The sequence below is a fragment of the Xyrauchen texanus genome, chromosome 11 (assembly GCF_025860055.1).
Source record: "Xyrauchen texanus isolate HMW12.3.18 chromosome 11, RBS_HiC_50CHRs, whole genome shotgun sequence".
Taxonomy (NCBI): Eukaryota; Metazoa; Chordata; class Actinopteri; order Cypriniformes; family Catostomidae; genus Xyrauchen; species Xyrauchen texanus.
In genome coordinates this window covers 27005381-27015662 of record NC_068286.1, presented here as the reverse complement: position 1 = coordinate 27015662, position 10282 = coordinate 27005381, and positions in this window count along the sequence as shown.

The following is a 10282-nucleotide window of genomic DNA, read 5'->3' as shown; positions in this document are numbered from 1 at the left end:
ATTGAAAAAAGTTAAGATTTTACTGTTTTGTATCTTTTGTTTTGACATTCAACACATTTAATTGAATTTTAAGAAGAAATACTTTGGTAAAGTATACAATTTTGGTCCTTCCACCAGTCCCTGATAAATGGCATTTAGTAAACACAGATTTATAGATTTCTGCTAAAGCGATGACATTATACATGGTGTGTATCAGCCAGCAGTGCCAGCACATGGTAACAGAGACAACCTCATCCTCTCTGAACATCAGCTAATCTCTCAGCAGCAAAATGCCCGAATTATGATGCATAGAAATATGGAGATCATTTGCACACACATCTTAGTGTATTCAAAGCCTCTGAGGCATCAACAAGCTCAATAAACATGCACAGAAATGAAGAGAGACTTAAGAATGTCTGGGAAAGAAATCGAGACAGAGATAGAGAGAACGTGACTTGCATTGTTATTCCTTGCAAAAGCCAAACTAACTAAAGACAACAAACCAAAGTGCAAGATAAAATGTAAAAGTAAATTTTTGTAACACAATGGTCTTTAGTGGCACTAAAGAGATTTTTTCTCTCTCAATCACTCCCCCGTCTGCCATTATTCATTTAAATGAGTTGCAAATAACGTTGCATGTTCACTTTAACCAACATGATCACACGAGAAATCAACATGCTGTTTCCAAATCTAAGTATCCTGATCATCATTTCAAACATGTTCACCTTCCCCTGTGGCGAAACTGGTAGAGACTTGTGCACATAATCTCCACCACATGTGTTTAGCGCTACACTGTGGACATTTTATCTCAAGAACACTTCCAGCTTCAGGCTCTAATTTTTCATTAAGCACAGACCAATTTTAGCAGCAGAACTTTCAATCTCATAATGCCAAACTCAAAGTATGATCTGCTTTATCTGGGATAGGACAAAAGTATTTTAACATTGAAAAAAATTGCACACTTTACCTTTAGGAAAAAATGTATGATAAGAAACAAGGAATCAATTTTAGACAAACCATCAAAGATGAACAGAACCATCCTAGCCTAAGTCTTGCATTATTAGAACAAACCTTCTATGGTTTGAACACAGGGTTCATGAGTTAAAAGTGGCAGAATTGGGGCCTGGGTAGCTCAGCAAGTAAAGACATTGACTACCAAACCTGGAGTCGCAAGTTTGAATCCAGGGTGTGCTGAGTTACTCCAGTCAGGCTTCCTAAGCAACCAATTGGCCCGGTTGCTGGAGTGGGTAGAGTCACGTTGGGTTAACCTCCTTGTGATCACCATAATGTGGTTCTCGCTCTCGTGGGGCACGTGGTGAGTTGTGCATGGATGCCAGGAAAACAGAGTGAAGCCTCCACACGCGCTAGGTCTCCACGTTAATGCACTTAACAAGCCGTGTGATAAGATGCGATGATTGACGGTCTCAGGCACGGAGGCAACTGAGATTTGTCCTCTGCCACCCAGACTGAGGCGAGTCACTATGCCACCATGAAGACTTAGAGTGCATTGGGAATTGGGCATTCTGAATTGGGGAGAAAAGGGGAGAGAGAGAAAATAAATTGGCACATTTGGCTTTTTTGTATACTTTTTGTAAATCCGTGGGCCGAGAGAACCTTATTGGAGTGATGCTCAGGCCAAAACAACGCAACAGGTATACAGTTACAAAACAAAGACGCAGCAGTCTCTAAGCTCACACTGCATAGTCTGCTGGAGTCGGATGTAGTCCAGATTATTGTCCAGGGAGCAAACATTTGAGAGCAGGATAGATGGGAGAGCCGGCCAGCTAGGGTTTGTTTTTAGCCTAGCATGGACCCCCGCCCTCTTGCCGCGTATTCGCTTCCTCGCACACTGCTTACGACATCCCCACCCCCAGCCACCATCATCAGGCGACGCCGAGGACTGGAGGCCTGGTCTCCGCAGCAAGCCGAGTTTGTGTAGCAACTCCTGCAGATCATCATGCAGCTTGGTTGTTGCATGAATCTTATATTTTAGCAGTGTCTGGCAATGGTAGACACAAACTCTTGTTGCTCCGATGTCCATGTGACGTAAAAGTCGGGCTAAGTGACACCATTTTGGATCCGGAGTGGCCGCTACGTGCTACCACGCCGCCATCTTGGTTCACAGGTTGTGAACCACCACAAGCTAATTTTATTGAAAGCTCAACTGGCTTTGGGCTTGGAGGTCTCATAGTTGATGGTTAGCCTAGAATATTGACACCATTATCCCATTCAGATAACATCAAGCAGAAATGTGTCAAAGTACAATGATATTAACAGTGCTTTTTAGTCATATAGCCTACCATGTGAATAGTTTAGTGTTTTAGACAGTTATTGCCATGGTATTTTTCAAGTAGGGGTCACCCTCTAAGATTCGTCAATTCATCAGTCATTTCATGTTTTTTTTTTTGTCAGACATGTACCATTTTGTAAACCAAATACAAGTACAAAAAGCATCAGGAAACTGCCATGGTTTTGAACATGTAATTTCTCATGGCATTTTTTAAAGTACATTGAAGTATTATGTAATATATAAAACTAACAAAATCTACCATGCTACGACTATGTTTTTTTTGGACATGTGTCATGGTAATACCATGGTATCCTTGAAAGTATCTTGAGTACCATGTAAATATCACAATACATGCATTTGAGTACCATAAGTACAATCCTAAGTTACTATCACTGTACAATAGTAGTGTACAATAAAGGCCCCCCGAAGTAAAAGGCTCGTTAGAATACATTTATTCCCAAAACACTAAATAGCAACAAAAACTAACACAGGACTTTCTTAAACACCTGTTTGTCAATATACACTACAAAACTTCCATGATATCATTTGTGTACTGTCTTACACAATGAATGTATTTTTAAATATTGCAAATGTATGTAACTAATGAATATCCTGGAAATTATCACATTTATTTTGAAAAAATAAATAAAAAATACTTGTTTGTAATTTCCAATTTTGTTTGAGATGATTATATATATAAGTCAATATCAATATTGAACAACATATAATGTCAATAGTGAACTGCAGTTTGGTAAATGGTCATCCTGTTTTAAACATGCTGTAGTGCAATGTTTAAAACATCCAATTTCAAAACTGCCCTTTTTGTCAAAATTCATAGAGAAGGTTGTTTATCATCAGCTCCCTGCTTTTTTAAATGGAAATGGTATTTTTGATCAATTTTAATCTGGTTTTAGAGCACAACAAAGCACAGAGTCTGCCCTCCTCAAAGTGTCTAATGACCTGTGATGGCAGTTGATTCAGATCATTCTCTGTCATATTGGGAAATGTTTCCTCCTTCTCTGCACCCATTACCTGTGGGATTCCTTAATGCCCTATTCTGGGCCCAGTTTTATTTTCTTAAATAAGCTACCTTTTGGCCAGTATTTTTCAAAACACAACATATCCTACAACTGTTATGCTGATGATACTCAGCTTTATCTCCCTCTAAAGCCAGGGGATAATTCTGCTTTACAGTCACTTTATCACTGTTTTAATTATATTAAAAAGTGGATGGCATCCAGCTTAATGAGTCAAAAACCAAAGTTGTAGTGTTTGAACCCCCTGACTCAATTATACATAAACTAGGCCCCCTTGCCTCTAATTTACACAATCAAGCAAGAAATCTTGGCATGACATTCGATTCCGATTTAAAGGGTAACTAAACCCTAAACCAACTTTTTTTAGTTAATGATCTGTAAGCATGGGCTTTTTTAGTACTGGTCATTGATTCAAGTAATTTTTTTGACATTTGTGTATAAAGTGTTTTAATTCTACAATATATGGTGTAAAAACGTCTGAGTGCTGCCCTCTTCAGGTTGAACGGTGGCTACTGCAGTTGAATTTTCCTATTGGCTGTTGCGGTACTTCGTGACGTAAGTGGTGACAGCTGACGTAAGCAGGTTCCAGCTCACCACGCCAGATTCATGTACATGTCGTCTTGCGACCGTGTGAGGAATAATAATAACATAGAGTCTGACAGCAGCTGTCAATTAATCCGTCACTACGAGTCTCAGGTGCCCCCCGCTCAGCCCCAAGACTCGGTTCGTTCCCTCTATCCCGCCGGGGTCTGCCCACTTTTCCTGCATTTTCAAATATTTCTAGTGGGTGGAGTCAGACTCTGAGCAGGTGTTTAGTTACCCTTTAAAGTTTTATAATTATTCCAACTAAAAGCCATTGCAAAATTGAAAACTTTTCAGTCTTTTAAGGATCTAGAGGTTGTTATACATGCTTTTATTTCTTCCAGACTGGATTACTGTAACTCATTGTATTATGTCATTTCTCATGCCTCATCGTCACATCTGCAATTAGTTCAAAATAGGCTTCTGACTGGAACTAGGAAGCATGCTAGTGCATCACATGTGTTGTCTTCTCTCCACTGGCCCCCAGTTAAATTTAGTATAATATTTTATTATTTGATTTTAAGGGTATTAATGGCTTGGCACCTCCTGACATTGCAGAACTCCTTCAGCTATATACTACTTAGAGACCTCAAAGGTCATCAAAGTGTCTTCTTTTAATCATTATTATGTCTCGTTTAAATCAAAAAAGAGATTGTGCCTTCTGTTTTTGTTTCCTTTTTGTAAAACACTATGGTCAACATATGTTGTTTTTAAATATGCTATGTGATTGATTGACATCTACTTTGTGCATGAAAAATTATTTTTACAACAATTGTTTACACACAGACAGTTTCATATTTAATTGACTATATCACAATACCAGTGGGTCAGAAGATTGCATACACTAAGTTATCTGTGACTTTAAGCAGCTGATGTCAAGCCTTTAGGCAATTAACCAATTAACTTCTGATAGGTTAATTGGCTAATTAGAGTCAATTGGTGGTTTACCTGTGGATGAATTTTAAGGCCTACCTTCAAACTCAGTGCCTCTTTTCTTGACATCATGGGAAATAAAAAGAAATCAGCCAAGACCTCAGAAACAATTGTGGACCTCCACAAGTCTGGTTCATTCTTGTGAAATGCCTGAAGATACCACATTCATCTATACAAACAATAGTACACAAGTATAAACACCATGGGACTACGCAGCCATTATACCACTCAGGAATGAGATGCATTCTGTATCCTAGAGATGCATAAAGTGCAAATCAATCCTAGAAGGACCTTGTGAAAATGATGGAGGCAACAGATAGACAAGTATCTATATCTACACTAAAACGAGTCCAATATCAACATAACTTGAAAGGCTGCTCCGCATGGAAGAAGATCCAAAGATGTGGCAAAACAAAGCCAAGGTATTGGAGTTGCCATCCCAAAGCCCTGACCTCAATCTGATAGAAAAGTTGTGGGCAGAACTGAAAAAGCATGTCTCAGTTGCAACTTATTGTGAGAAGCTTGTGGAAGGCTGACCCAAGATAAACAATTTAAAGGTAATGATACCAAATATTAACAAAGTGTATGTAAAGTTCTGACCCACTGGGTATGTGATGAAAGAAAGAAATCTGAAATAAATAATTCTCATTATTATTATTATTATATTTCACATTCTTAAAATAAAGTAGTGATTCTAACTGTCCAAAGACAGGGAAAGCTTTCTACAATTAAATTTCAGGAATTGTCGAAAAACTGAGTTTAAATGTATTTGGCTAAGGTGTATGTAGACTTCAACTGTTTATATTTGGGGTAAAAAGCCCCCCTATTAAACATATAGATTTTCTTAAGCGGGGTGAATGGTTTTGTTATGAAAAATGTTTTGTTTGACTGATCCAATGATAATTTGAGATTCATTTGTTTATAGAATACTTGAGATGTTATGAAATATCAAATGTGATAGAAATGAACAAGAAATTATGCACCCTTTTCTGAAGTGGTTATTTTGAATAATCACTATCTAAATTTCAAACTCAAAAAAGCATCTTGTTGTCTTAAAAAGTATTTGCATAAGTTGAAAAATTGTGCCGTATAACTATTGCCCTGGAATTTACACTATATCAATATAACCCCCACTGGGGGAATTTTACCCCAAGTGAGGGAGTCTTTCACCCCAGGTGTGGTAATCATCAATACCATATAGCAATATTCCATGTTATAACCATTTGACATCAACGTATTGTACCAGTATTTTCTGTACCATGCCATTTAGGAAGAAACTATGGTTACCACAGTAAATTTTTATAAAGGATATGTTGAATCTGAATGTCCAGTTTTGTCGAGTTTCATCAGCAAGCTTTTGATTAATTACTTTTTTTTATATAATACAATTAATGGGAAAATTAGATAAAAGGCAAGAGTCAATATATTAACAAACAATGGTTTTGGACATTTTATTTATTTATTTTTGTAAAATGCACCCCCATTGATAAATCTGTCTTGTTTTTAAAATAGAAAGACTGAACTGTAAATTACAGTATGGCCAGAAACATACTTTACAAGAACACAATTAATGTGAATCCTTATGCATTTTGTGCATTCTTGAGTTACTGTGGTGGTCACAAACCTCAACGTAACAAAACCTCCAGCACATAAGTTGGCGACAGAGTTACTTTAAAATGTTTGTGAAACTAAAGCACAAGTGTTGTTATTCTGGTGGCTAGCATTAAACATGAAACTAACTTCACCTTCTTCAGCAATACTCTCTTCAAACTTTTGCTCCGCCATGACAGTAGTTCACCTGAAAGAGAAAACTGTCAGATGGATTGCAACAATGCAAGAAATGCAAGAATGCAAGAAATGAAGCTTGCAAAGCTAGAAACATTTGTGTTTGCATGTTGTCAAAACATATTTGAGTATGTTCCGAGCTAAAGAATCTGTCGGTGTATAACACTTCAAGATGGGTCCAAATGCTCCATTGGCACATGATGAGAAATCATCACCACATTTTAAGTCGCAGTATTTCACCAATTCATCTATTTTAAAATCATGACTTATTCATCAAGGGGCAAATTGCTGTGGACACCATGTGGGAAGAGCGCCACTGCAAGTTGCCGATAAATTTCTCTGAGGACCAGCGACTTCACGCTGAAATACCTCGCAAATGTCCTCTATGTGTTCCAGTCACCATCATCATTAAGGAGAACACATAGTCGTGTTATCAGAGGGGACAAAGGCACCCTTGGTCAGCAAATGATTGGGACTCAATGTGGAAGGCTACAGCTCTGAGAGCAACCTGCTGTGAGGAAACATCTAAAAAGCCTTCTCTAAAGGTCCCTTGCAATCTCTCACTCTTTTTTTATCCTCCCAAACGTCAAGCTAGATTTACACTCAGGTCTGAAGTGATTTCTACTGAGTGATGGCCTTGTTTAAAAAGGTGTAATAAGAAATCATTTTAAAAGAGACATCTTGGAAAATGCTGTTCCATAGAAGATTGTCTCATCAAATCTGATGTGTATAAATGTTCTAATACTTTTTTGAACCAAGCTTATTTATAAGCGTCTGATGAACACATTTCAAAGAAGTTGTTTTAATTGTGAGGCACAACCACTGTATTTAGTAAGGTACGAAGTCATGTTCCCAGGAATCATTGTATGAAAAGGGAGGAAACTGTGCACAAAATATGAGTTCAAAGAGTAGACTATTTCTTATTGTTTCACATCAAGATTGGTTCTGTTTTGTCAAGAAGCACATTTAATGGGAAAAGAAGAAATGTAATCTATTAAAGGAGCCAGTGCAACGCCATTACACAGACACAATTTCTTTGGGATGGTAAAACATCATTGATTTTGCCAGCAGGCAGAACAGGAATAGCGCAATTGTGCACATGCAAGGGCTGACAATGGATTTTTAAATATGTATTCATTGATTCCTCAGTCGCTAAGTGTTCCGCTGTGCAGTGTTTATTTTCTTTTTCTTTTCTTTTTTTTTTGCACAATGGTGCAATACGAAACAAAGCAGAAACTAATTTCCCTTCAATTGTATTAATCAAGCAAAAACATTAAAGTATGAGTCAGCTTTTGAGCTTATAATAATCACATGAACAAAGAACACCAGAATTTTTAAGTCTTAAAATCACATGAGGTTTGCGGTGTGATTTATTCTGCCCAACATTTGCAGGTGTATTCTGTGAGACAAAATGTGACTAATAATAATAATATTGTGAAATCATATAAAAAAACAACACATAGTTTGATGTTTATTGCATTACATGTTTGGCAGAACAGGCTGACATATTGTTCACATTCTAATTTCTTTTGGGGTATTTGACCTCTTTTTATTAGAATTTCAGTGGAGAGGGACATTACATATTGTGGGAAAGGATTCAAGGAGCCCATTAGAGGATAACTGCATTTCATTGCAATACCTTTATTAATGACCAATAAAAAAATAAATATGATTTTACTATAGTAACCATATGGTTTTAACTATAGTTCAACTTTCGTAGCTACAAAATTTACCATGGTTTTACTACTATAACTATAGTTGAACTTTGGTATAACCATTGAAGCCACAAAACTTACCATGGTTTTATTATAGCAACTAAAGTTGAACTATGGTATTTGTCATCAAATCAGTGTAATCACACAAAATGCACCATGCTTTTTTATAACAATAACTATAGTTGAACTATGGTATTTGCAGTAAAATCATATTAATCACATACAATGTACCATGGTTTTACCACAGTTCTACTATAATATTTGTAGTAGAATCATGGTAACCAAAATATGTACCATGGTTTTACAGTAACTATAGTTGAACCATGGTACTTCACAAAATGAACATGGTTACTACATGTCATAATCACGATTACTGCAATATTACTATAGAAAAAACACTGTTACGGGCTTCTGGTATGGCGACAAGCTGAGTGAACGCACGTTAATCTGCTCCTCTACCCTGTTGACTAATTCCTTCTTAAATATTGGTTTGGAACTGGTACAAAACCTCCATATTTATAGATAAACTAAGGGTAATGCCGTTGTCACAGAAGAAAGTCGGTCAGGGGCGGAATAAAACCCTTCAAGCTAAATTGTCTGACTTTACGAGCGCTAACGTTAGCAAGAAATCCGCGGCTAACCTCGAAGCCATGGACTCCGACGAGGCTAGCTCGACTCCTGAGGAAAAATCGTCGGACAAAAGTAATGATACGGAGGAGGGAGGGTCCAGTCATATGGCAGCTTCCATTCTGACTGCTATAAACTAGAGCCCGAAGCCATTTGTTTTGAGAATAATGGCTGGCTGATGAAGTTATTGGCTGGCTAGCCGGCTCAGCCAAAACCTAAATGGCTGCTGCAGCCGCCAAACTTTTCATAGCTGCAAATGGCTGAAGCTGCCACTTCATGTCTACAGATGTCTATGTTCAGTGGTGGACAGTAACGAAGTAAATGTAATTCGTTACTGTACTTAAGTAACTTTTGTGTATCTGTACTTTACTGAAGTATTTAAATTTGGGGAGACTTTTACTTTAACTCCAGTACATTTCAAAGTCAAATATCTTTTTACTCTACTACATTTTCAAAATCAGTCGTTCCTTTTTATTTATGAGTGGATAAAAATGTAACTGGTCAAACGAGCCACCAATCACAGTACAGCCGCGCTTTGTTTTGAACTTGCCTTGGCGGCATCTGCTAAGCCTGAACCAGAGGTGCGTTTCCCAAAAGCATCGTTAGCCAACTATGGTAGCAAGTTCCGTCGTTATCATCATAGTTCAACGAGTCGGTGTTTCCCGAAACCATCGTTCCAACGAACATTCGCAAACAGCATGGCAGAGTTGTGTGGTTGGAACGACAGCTCTCGACCTGTGGTTAGAAGCAGAGTTTCTTGTTATTATAACATGTGGGCTTAATAAATTATTATCTTGAGCCAAATAAGCAAGATGACATTCAGTACAATCAGTATCTTTTATTTAGAAGACATACAAATGTCCTTTATGTCTTTTAGTTTGTCAATAGATTTAAAGCACCGTTTTTGAAGAGTGTGCATGTGTGAACGTGCTCTAGTGCATAAGAACGAGCCTATGATTGAAATAAAGCAAATAACTGAGAAAAATATGAGAGAGTCCTCAGATGACATGTCCGTAATTTATAGCAAAACATCTAGCATTAATTCGATCATTAATTCGAACAGATTCATTAAAAGTAGTTTTTAATCCACCACATGTGTGACATCATTAACCAACGTGGTTGAACAACCAATTTGTGACAATACGGTTTTGGGAAACAGTCGTGACTAGCAAGTTGATTTCTTCAACAGTGCATCGTACTATGGTAGTGGAGCAGCAAGTTACGTTGTTGTACGGGAAACGCACCCCAGAGCCATTAAATATGAGAGTTGCTAACATAGACGGTTGCGACAGTGATCTCGCCGCCCGCGTCACGTGATTCGTGTAGCTCTCAAT